The 9,622-nt window shown below is 37.9% G+C and overlaps 2 long non-coding RNA genes and 1 pseudogene across 3 annotated transcripts; all 3 read left to right on the top strand.

The window, feature by feature from the left end:
* Window positions 1-1,248: 1,248 nt before the first annotated feature.
* Window positions 1,249-1,739, top strand: LOC145051462 (uncharacterized). Its single transcript, XR_013683634.1, has 3 exons — window positions 1,249-1,348; window positions 1,429-1,527; window positions 1,694-1,739. It is a non-coding gene; the product is annotated as an uncharacterized LOC145051462 (long non-coding RNA).
* A 148-nt stretch (window positions 1,740-1,887) lies between these two features.
* Window positions 1,888-3,369, top strand: LOC145050207 (bZIP transcription factor 29 pseudogene; annotated as a pseudogene). Its single transcript, XR_013683379.1, has 3 exons — window positions 1,888-2,393; window positions 2,504-2,579; window positions 3,205-3,369. The product of XR_013683379.1 is annotated as a bZIP transcription factor 29 pseudogene (transcript).
* A 24-nt stretch (window positions 3,370-3,393) lies between these two features.
* LOC145051461 (uncharacterized) lies at window positions 3,394-4,240 on the top strand. Its single transcript, XR_013683633.1, has 3 exons — window positions 3,394-3,478; window positions 3,689-3,893; window positions 4,030-4,240. It is a non-coding gene; the product is annotated as an uncharacterized LOC145051461 (long non-coding RNA).
* The last annotated feature ends 5,382 nt before the right edge of the window (window positions 4,241-9,622 follow it).

The raw sequence follows: 9,622 nt of genomic DNA, 5'->3' as shown, positions 1-9,622 counted from the left end.
CTCCTTCCTTTGTTCCTCACTTGCCTTCTTCGCCTGACAATATCTCAAGAAGTACAACTCCGAAAGCATACAAGTCGGACTTATGTGTCGGAACTCCGGTAGACTGAAATTCAGGCAACATGTAGCCTCGTGTGCCCTAAAATTTCACGAATCTTGAATTTGGCTTACTTGAATCTCGTTCCAAGCTGCTATCGGTTTCGCCACAGAGTTCCGCCGTTCCAAAAGCGCATATTTTCGCGTTGAGTGACTATGATTGGGTTACAATTATGCTTGAGCCGACGATTGGGTTACAATTATGCTTGAAAGTGTGAAGAACTTACATGCTCCATCTAATCATGTCATACTTCATGTTTGTATCACAAATATTGAAGGTCTATCCATTTCTTCTGACATATGGGTTTCAAAATTTGGGGTTTTTATGGGATTTGAAGTTATGGAGATGCAAGGTGCCCTCAAGGTGCTCGATGAAATGCCAGACTGTGTAAGTATATTTTTTTCATATTTGATTAGAAAAAGCGATAACAAAAATGCTTCCTCATCAACTCATCTTATGGGTTGTGCTTCTTTGTTTAAAACACGATTACAAATTGGGGAATCCTCCTCCTATCGCATCCTTCTCTAATTTCTTTCTTCTAATTTCTTTGTTTAATGATTTTTTCTAATTTCATATTGATTTCATCTCTTGTTTCTCTATTCACAGATCTTCCAATCATCAAGGATGTATTGGAGATTGCTAATGTATTAAACAACAAATGGAAGGTAAGTAATACCTCAAAAAACATATTTGATACCTGATCTTCATTCCATACTCACCGTATATATTCGAATGTTATAATTTTTTTTAATCTCCCGTTACTATTTATTTGAAATTTATTGCTTCTGTTATTCGTTTTGTAACAGAGGCAAGTGGAATTAATGTACATAATCACCTATGACATTCTTTTCGGACAGGTATCTTCACTTTCTAGGATGCCATATCATATAATATTTTCTTTAAATTAATCATATACATAATTTTAACATTTCTTCATAGGATTCATCTCTAACAGGAGATCTAGAAAAGTACCTTATTTTGAGGAAAAGTCAACTACAGTCAGCTCTTGCAAAGATCTTATTAAAGTAGGGAGCAAAACGTATAGAAGATTTAATGTCCCAATATAAGATTCTCGGTGTGTTCTACCAATAACATTCCACTTTATTATTTATAATTTACACAACCATATTTATTAAACGAGATCTATGATTTATCATTTATGTAGCAGATGTTAAAAAACCTCGCTATGTTCGTGTCAATACTCTGAAATTGGATGTTGAAACTGCTGTGTCTGAATTAAGCAAAGATAATATGGTAACATTAATATACATTATGGTACCCTATTTAATTTATCTTTTTTATTTTTCTGATTTTAGTTATAATAATCTTTATAGGTCGAGAAGGATGACATGATTCCCGATTTATTAGTGCTTCCACCAGCTACTGATTTGCACAATCATCCTTTGGTCACAAACGGAAGTGTATTTATGCAAGTAAGATTTAGTAATTTTTTTCATTTTGGTTTATTTTATTTCAGCCATAATTACTTTAATATATATATATTTTTTTAGGGTAAGGCAAGTTCCATGGTGGCAGTTGCCCTTGGGCCTAAACCAGGGTGGGAAACATTGTAACTAGAGTTCATGCATGGGTATGCAGGAATGATGATGGGCATGAGATGGGTTCGATCACCGAACCATTTACGTGGGTCCCACATGTTAAATCCAAGATCATCCTGTTCAATTGGGCATAGCATGATAGGGTTTGGCAAACACCAGTTGGTATAGACTCTGAAAAAACAGGAAACTAGCATACTAGGTATTGCATTGGGATAAAGCTGGCATACCTGAGCAACTAAAAGAGCCTCCGAAGGGGAAGTTGTTGACGATTTGTTTTCTGCTTATATGAATCTTGAAAATCTTGACACATTAAACTCTTCTGGAACTGACGATAAACAAGGAACTGAGAATCGTGAAGATTTAGATAGTCGAGCTAGTGGAACAAAAACAAATGGAGGTGATAGCAGTGATAATGAAGCTACAAGTAGTGTTAATGATAAAGGGATTAAACGGAGTGCAGGTGGAGACATTGCTCCAACAACAAGGCATTATAGAAGTGTGTCAATGGATAGTTTTATGGGGAGGATGAACTTTGCTGATGAATCACCTAAGCTTCCTCCTTCTCCTGGAGGGCATATTGGTCAATTATCCCCAAATAATTCAATCGACTCAAATTCAAATACAAATACGTTTAGTTTGGAGTTTGGAAATGGTGAGTTTACAGGGGCTGAGCTCAAGAAAATCATGGCTAATGAGAAACTTGCAGAGATTGCTTTATCTGATCCCAAACGAGCCAAAAGGTATGTAGCTTTTTTCAAATTCATTAATATTTACATTATAATTGGAGAAATCTGAATATTTATTTTGATATTTGAATAAACAAATATATTTTTTATGTGATATGTTTTAGGATTTTGGCAAATCGACAATCTGCTGCAAGATCAAAAGAGAGGAAAATGCGTTACATTACAGAATTGGAGCACAAGGTTCAAACTTTACAGACTGAAGCAACCTAATCAACAAACAAAAATCTCACTACCATCCTTAAGTATTATATCATTATACAATACATGACTAAAAATTACACTTTTCGTCCCTGTGTTGTATTGATTTTCAGCGTATGTGTTGGCGACTCTGTTGCTGCTGAGGTTAGAAGATCACTCATCCGTAACATGTGGAATGAACGTATTAAAGGCACAAAAAGACATGTTGAGGTTTGGCAAGCTCTTTTGGTAGTTAGGTCACTTGTATTTCCTCCTACAGACGAGGATAGTGAAACCTGGTTGAAATTTGCTTCACTTTGCTGAAAAAGCGGTAGGATTAGTCAAGCCAAATCCACTTTAATTAAACTCTTACAGGTTAGTTGGTATTTAATTTTATTTATTTATTTAATCTAAATCAGCTTAGGAAGGTTTAATCATTTTCACTTAAGCTAATTGTATTAATTATAATTTATAAGTAATAATCAGCTTATTCTTTTTACTTCTTTTATAGGATCTAGCAACAGATCTATTTCATCCGATTGACTATTTGTTTATTGCTATGCAAACCTGATTATCAAATTCATTTACATATATGATTATAAAAAAATTCATATGATTTTTCCTTCAGCTTCATGGAGTAGAAGCTATGTGTGCTGAGCTTATGCAATTACATGCTGGTATTAAGGAGTTAACTTCTACTCGCCAAAAAATTACTAGTCAAGTTCAGGGTATGACTCAAGATCTTGCTGGAGCTATTGTTGACCGGGTCTGGAACGAAATTGCAGCGCCGTGATGCCGAATCCGAACCAGCCCTCGCGTGTTTGGCTTCCAAGTGGATTAAGGGTAAAATGGTAACTGTCATTCCTTGAAGAGATGGAATGAAAAAATAAGGGTCTCATATGGTATGGAATGACATTCCTTCGTTAATGGTTTTTTCCTTTCCAGTTTATCAACCAAGCAACATTTTTTACTTCTAACTTTATCAAAATGTTATTTTAAATCATAGCCTTTATTAAAGTGTTGGTTGACTTTTTATTGATATCTCTACTTCTAACTTTATCTTTAGCCTTTAATATAGTAGTGGCAAGATTTAATATGTGTTTTTTATACAGAAGCGGGATAATTTGGGAGAAAGGGTTATGTCTTTAGCTTTTGATGTTATATCTCGACTTCTAGAAATAGCCCCAGTGAGTTTTCATTCTATTCCTTCTTATAAATGAATTATAATCATCTGGAAACAGGGATGGAGACTTGTTTCACCACTTTTCATCTTTGCTGTAGTCTGCAATTTTTCCAGCAATAGTAATGAATGAAAAGGTTTGATAGTTATTGCTTTATTATTTTTGTTTGTTATTATTATAAGTATTATGATGGTTGTTAATTGAAAATGCATTTGCATCAAAATCCTAACTGCAAGTAAATAATGTTTACATTGAAATAATTTCTTCTTTAGGAGTAGGATATTATGGAGTGGGAGGAAGATTCAGATGAGTACATAAGAAAAAATCTCCCTTATGAACTGGTATGCACTTGTTCAAATTGTTTATTGGTTATACGAATTCAACCAACAGTAACTAATTGTGAGCCTGTGAAGTATTCTGATGGTCAACAACATGTAAATGAAGAAGAGGTTGTTGGTGAGGCATTTGAAGATTCTGTTTTGCAAAAACTTCAAAAGGTTTGACTAATTGACTTTCACTTCAATGTATCTTTAATTCTTGATTTTCCTTTTTGACAGAATAACTTATTCCTTTTTTTGCAGGGTACTGAGAGACAAAAATGAGTTTTTGCAGAATATCTAGAATTAAAATTTCAATATTGCTACTAGAATATGAGTACATTGATTATGTTATGACAGAAAGATTGGTGACAAAATATCTAGAACTTAAATTCCAACATAACACATGAAAGGAGAACAAGAAGGATGTTTCTATAGAAGAACTGTTGTCGATTTCAATAAGTAAGAATATCGTGAATATGGGTAGCTACTTTTTTATTTTTATTTTTTAAATTTTGTTACAGATTAATGAATGGGAAATGGATTGTGGATGACAATTTAGAATATAGTGGCCATACAAGGGTAACCATTTTGAAATGTTATAAGTTTTTTTTAATATTTATATTATTGTTATTATTACTTTTAAATATTTGCTTTAATGTTTGAATTAACTTTTTTCTTTCTTTGTTTTCATTTTTGGTTGAATTGTTTATATTCTGCAGCATATGGGTGATTTTAATTATCCAAGATTAGCTTACTTTGTTGCTGCAACATCTGGTTCAAACAAAGTACAATGCCAAAAAGTGCTTGAAGAGCTAGATGTAAGTCACATTTAATGTTCCATAAAGGTTTTCTGCTTCTTTTTGCCCAAAAAAGTTTCTCAAATACTTGGTTCTCATTTTTTCATTATATTCAATCTAGGTTTACAAACAATTGAGACTTAGTCTTGAGTTATTAAAGAAAGAAATGGAGATACAAAGGATTCTGATTACCCCTTCCTATACAATGTTTTTTTTTTTGTTTCTATGTATTTTGTGCATCAGGTAAAGTTGATGGAAGAAAGGAATATGAAGCCACTTGAATATAAAGGCAAGATGCAACTTTACTTAGTTGGAATTTGATGTACATAGTAGATTAGATGCAAATTTATATATTGTAAGAAATAGAATTGTATGACATTAAATTTATGCAATGGATTCTATTTTTTGTATATGATATTTTATTTTCTATTATGAAACATTAAATACAAATTTAATTTGAAAATTAGTAAATCTATAAAGAATATTTTTTTTAAAACAATTATAATTATGATACGCAAAAATGTGTGTCATCTTCATTTATGACATGGCCTTTCTTGACAGAGGCTTTCTTGATACGCATTGCGTGTCATTAACACGCGCGTCGTAAGGTTACGACACGCGAATGCGTATCGTCTTCCTTTATGACAGGGCCTTCCTTGATACGCATTGCGTGTCGTAACCGCGCGTCGTAAATGCGCGTCATAAATGCGCGTCGTAAATGCGCGTCGTCTATAGACGACGCGCAATGAGCGTCGTAAAAGGCCTTTTTTCTAGTAGTGAAGGGCTCTACTTGTAACATCGAAATTTTTAAAACAAAATTTTCATTTAAAATCGTTTATCTCTTTAACACTTTTCATAAAAAATCTCCTTTTTGGTTAAATTACAATACATGAATCTTTTGTTCAATCAATTAATAAACTAGGATCCTCAAAACAAACGCTTCCTCTGGTGTGTACAATCGAGCCGGTGCCGTCCCGTGATCCTGAGAAAACCTGAAACACACAACACAACACTGTAAGCACGAAGCTTAGTGAGTTTCCCCAAAATACCACATACAACACATATTAGCCACTCGAGGCTATAACTCTGTTTGACCCTCTGGTCAACGTGTCTCAATGGGACCCTCCAGTACCATAACTCTGTGGACCCTCTGGTCCTAAGCTTGTTGGACCCTCCGGTCCGGTCTGCTTGAGCTTTCCGGCCTCATGAATCGTTGGACCCTCCGGTCCGGTCTATAAACTCCGCATAGCATAAATCACATAGACACAATGCATATCATGTCACATACAACATAATACTCAATGTAAGCACATAAGACCTTCCGGTCACACATAACTACCACTCAAGGTAACGTATAGTGAGAAGACTCACCTCAGATGTCTCAATAGATCTTTGACTCGGTAGAAATATGGTCTAGCCTCCGCCTAATCACATAAAGTAAATACTCTCATAAATATAACTCTCGAGACTCGGCTCAACCTTCTCTTGGCACCCTCGGAAGGGTAAAAGACTATTTTACCCCTCTTAGAACTCAAAGGCTCCATTGTTGACCAAACCCTAAAAGTCAACAAAGGTCAACGGTCAAACTTTGACCCGACTCGTCGAGTGCACTTGGGCGACTCGACGAGTCTATACGTGTCCAATATCTCTTTAGTCTCGCATGACATGTCGAGTCTTTCCCCTGCTCGACGAGTTACACCTGGCATGAATCGCGGGGCTACCCCGACTCAACTCGGCGAGTTCCACCTGGAGCTCCAGTGCACTAACTCCCTCTGACTCACCGAGTTATTCCCCCAACTCGGCAAGTTACTCACTGAGTGAACTACGGGAAACCCTAGCCCTACTCTTCGAGTCTGTTCTTGGGACTCGGCGAGTTCATGCCATGATTCAACAGAAATGACCTCCTGAGGTCAGATCTGTGCCTCTAACCCATAGATCTGCCCTCCTTGATCATAATAAACACGTAAAGTTTGGATCTTGATGCCCATGCAAAGACCCAATGGCTCTATTTGAAGAAATGGCCTCAATATGCCATCCAAAACTCATATCTCTCAATGAAACTCAATAAAGATCAAGGATTTAAGGTCTCTGGACCTCTTTGGATCCAGATTCGAAGCCTCAACACAAGAAGGGACCTTTTGCTTCATAAATCATACACAAAAAGGGGGCTAAAAACCCTAACTCTCAAAGCTTACACCAAAACTGAAAGAGGGTCGAATCTTTACCTCAAGATGAAGTCCCTAAGCTCTGAAATCCACAAATTAGCACCCTCCTCAGTTTCCTCTTGCCTTGGCCACCTTCTTCTTGCAAAAACACCCACACAAGGATAAAAAATGGCTTCCTTTCTCTCTCAAAACGTTCACACACTCTGGGGTTTCTCTCTACCGACTGATAGCCGCAATTGAAGGCCATAAGGGCCTTTAAATAGGTCTCAATCCCCAAGAATTAGGGTTTCATTAAACAGCGCAGACTCGTCGAGTCCACTAATCGACTCGCCGAGTCCGATCATTAACCCGGATGGAAAAATCGCGACTCTACTCGGCGAGTCTAAGCATCAACTCGCCGAGTCTCTCCAAAATCTCCAAAATAAATGAATAATTAATGTAGTTAGGAATCCGGATGTTACACTACTCCCTCACTAGAATCAGACTTCGCCCTCGAAGTCTTACTCCGCAAACAACTCTGGATACGGCTCACGCACCTCTCGCTCCGGCTCCCAAGCCAACTCGGACCCTTTCCGATGTTGCCACTGGACCTACACCAGGGGCACTTCCTTGTTCCTTAGAACCTTGATCTTCCGATCCATAATCGCAACCAGTCTCTCAACATAGTTCAGGTTCGCATCCACCTGAATATCGTCCAATGGTACCACTGCCGACTCGTTGGCGATATACTTCCTCAGTTGTGATATGTGAAAGGTGCCATGAATCTGACCCAACTCTGCAAGTAGCTCCAAATCCGGTAGGCTACCCGGCCTACCCTCGCAATCACTCGGAATGGACCAATATATCGGGGGTCCCATCTTGCCCCTCTTCCTGAACCGGATCACTCCTTTCCAAGTTTGGAGTACGAAGTCACCGACCTGGAACTCGAGCTCTGACTGTCGACTATCCGCATAACTCTTTTGACGGCTCTGGGCCGTCAGCAACCTCTGTATGACCTGCTGAATTTGCTCGATCGCTTGAAGCACAATCTCGGTGCTACCCATCACACGCTGCCCTACCTTTTCCCAACAAATGGGAGTCCGACACCTCCTCCTACACAACAGCTCAAAGGGTGGCATACCGATGCTCGAATGATGGTTGTTGATGTGGGAAAACTCAACCAAGGGTAAATACGTGCCACAACTCCCTCCGAAATCTAATACACATGCCCAAAGCATGTCCTCGAGTGTCTGAATCGTTCGCTCGCCCTGAAGTGTACTCAGACATCACCATGATAAGCTCTAGCTCATTTCTCATATCCCTCTTCGATACTGAGCACCGTGGTGCTTATCGAAAGAATAGTTAGAACCCGTGAGGGGTAGAGTTGCAGAGTTCGGTGGTACTTTCGAGGATGAGCAGAGAAAGCGGAGTTATCACCCAGAGTAAGTTCTATGTATTCTTCGATGCCCGAATGCTGCTTGCTTAGTGCTTTGTGGAACTCTCGATGATGGGAGTCAGCTACCAAGTGAATATGACGATATTCAAGAGGTAGATGACTGGCATCATTAGGAGCTCTTCAGTAGCTGATGGCGGAGGAGTAGGAGGACCAAGGAAGAGCTTAGGGAGTAACCTTAGCCAGATGAGTACGCTGGCGGAGTAGAGCATTTCGCTGAGGCGCGAGCACTCATGGAGGAATTAGTGGGCGAGAAGGTTGAACAGCTACTTAGGAGCTCTGGGATGGTCTGTGTGGAAAGTATGGGTAGATGTGGCAGGTAGTATGAGACCGTACTACCGGAAGCAGAGGACCCCTACTCGATACAGTGAGTATTCTGAAGGTTCTAAGTAGCAGATTAAGGAGTGATATTATGGTTCGAGTGCCATACATCGGAGCAGATTGAGGAGTGATGTTATGGTTCGAGTACCATACATCGGAGCAGATTGAGGAGTGATGTTATGGTTCGGGTACCATACTATTTATTGCAACGTATTTTCACTAGGGTTGAACCCAAAAACTAGAAAAAAAAACAGGAGCTCATAAACCCACGGTTTAAAATCGAAAACCCATAAACCTAACCCGTAAAACCGAAAAACCGACCCATGCAAAAACCGAACTTATATGGGTTTAAAAACCGAAAAACTGACTTTCTACGGTTTGGTTTTGGTTTTAGCCAAAAACCGACCCAAACCGACCGATGCTCATCCTTATAATTTTGTGCTTTGTTTAATTCGTTTGCTAGCTTTATATAATTTTAGCTGTTCTAAATAAATCATGATTTCGTAAAAATCAAAAACTCTTGCATACTTACGAAATAAAAGCATTTTGCCAAATTAGAGTAATTTCTTTTAATCTATTTTGTAAAATAGGCGGTTGTTTTATGTTGATCGTTATAAAAAAAGAATTTCTTAATAATATATTTTCAATTTTAATATTTTGACGATTAACATTAACAAAATAGATATTTATTTATTGTTAAAAATATCTATATCTTATTTCATGTTATTTTATTGGCACATGGATAAACATCCCGATAGAATGAACCATGAATTCCGCTTAGCTGGCCACTTCAAGATAATAACATACCCAACTTGCTCCTCTTGTTAATG

This window comes from Lactuca serriola, chromosome 5, assembly GCF_051521515.1.
Source record: "Lactuca serriola cultivar US96UC23 chromosome 5, Lser_US96UC23_V15, whole genome shotgun sequence".
NCBI lineage: Eukaryota > Viridiplantae > Streptophyta > Magnoliopsida > Asterales > Asteraceae > Lactuca > Lactuca serriola.
The sequence above is the reverse complement of the archived record's forward strand: the minus strand, read 5'-3'. Positions and strand labels throughout refer to the sequence as shown.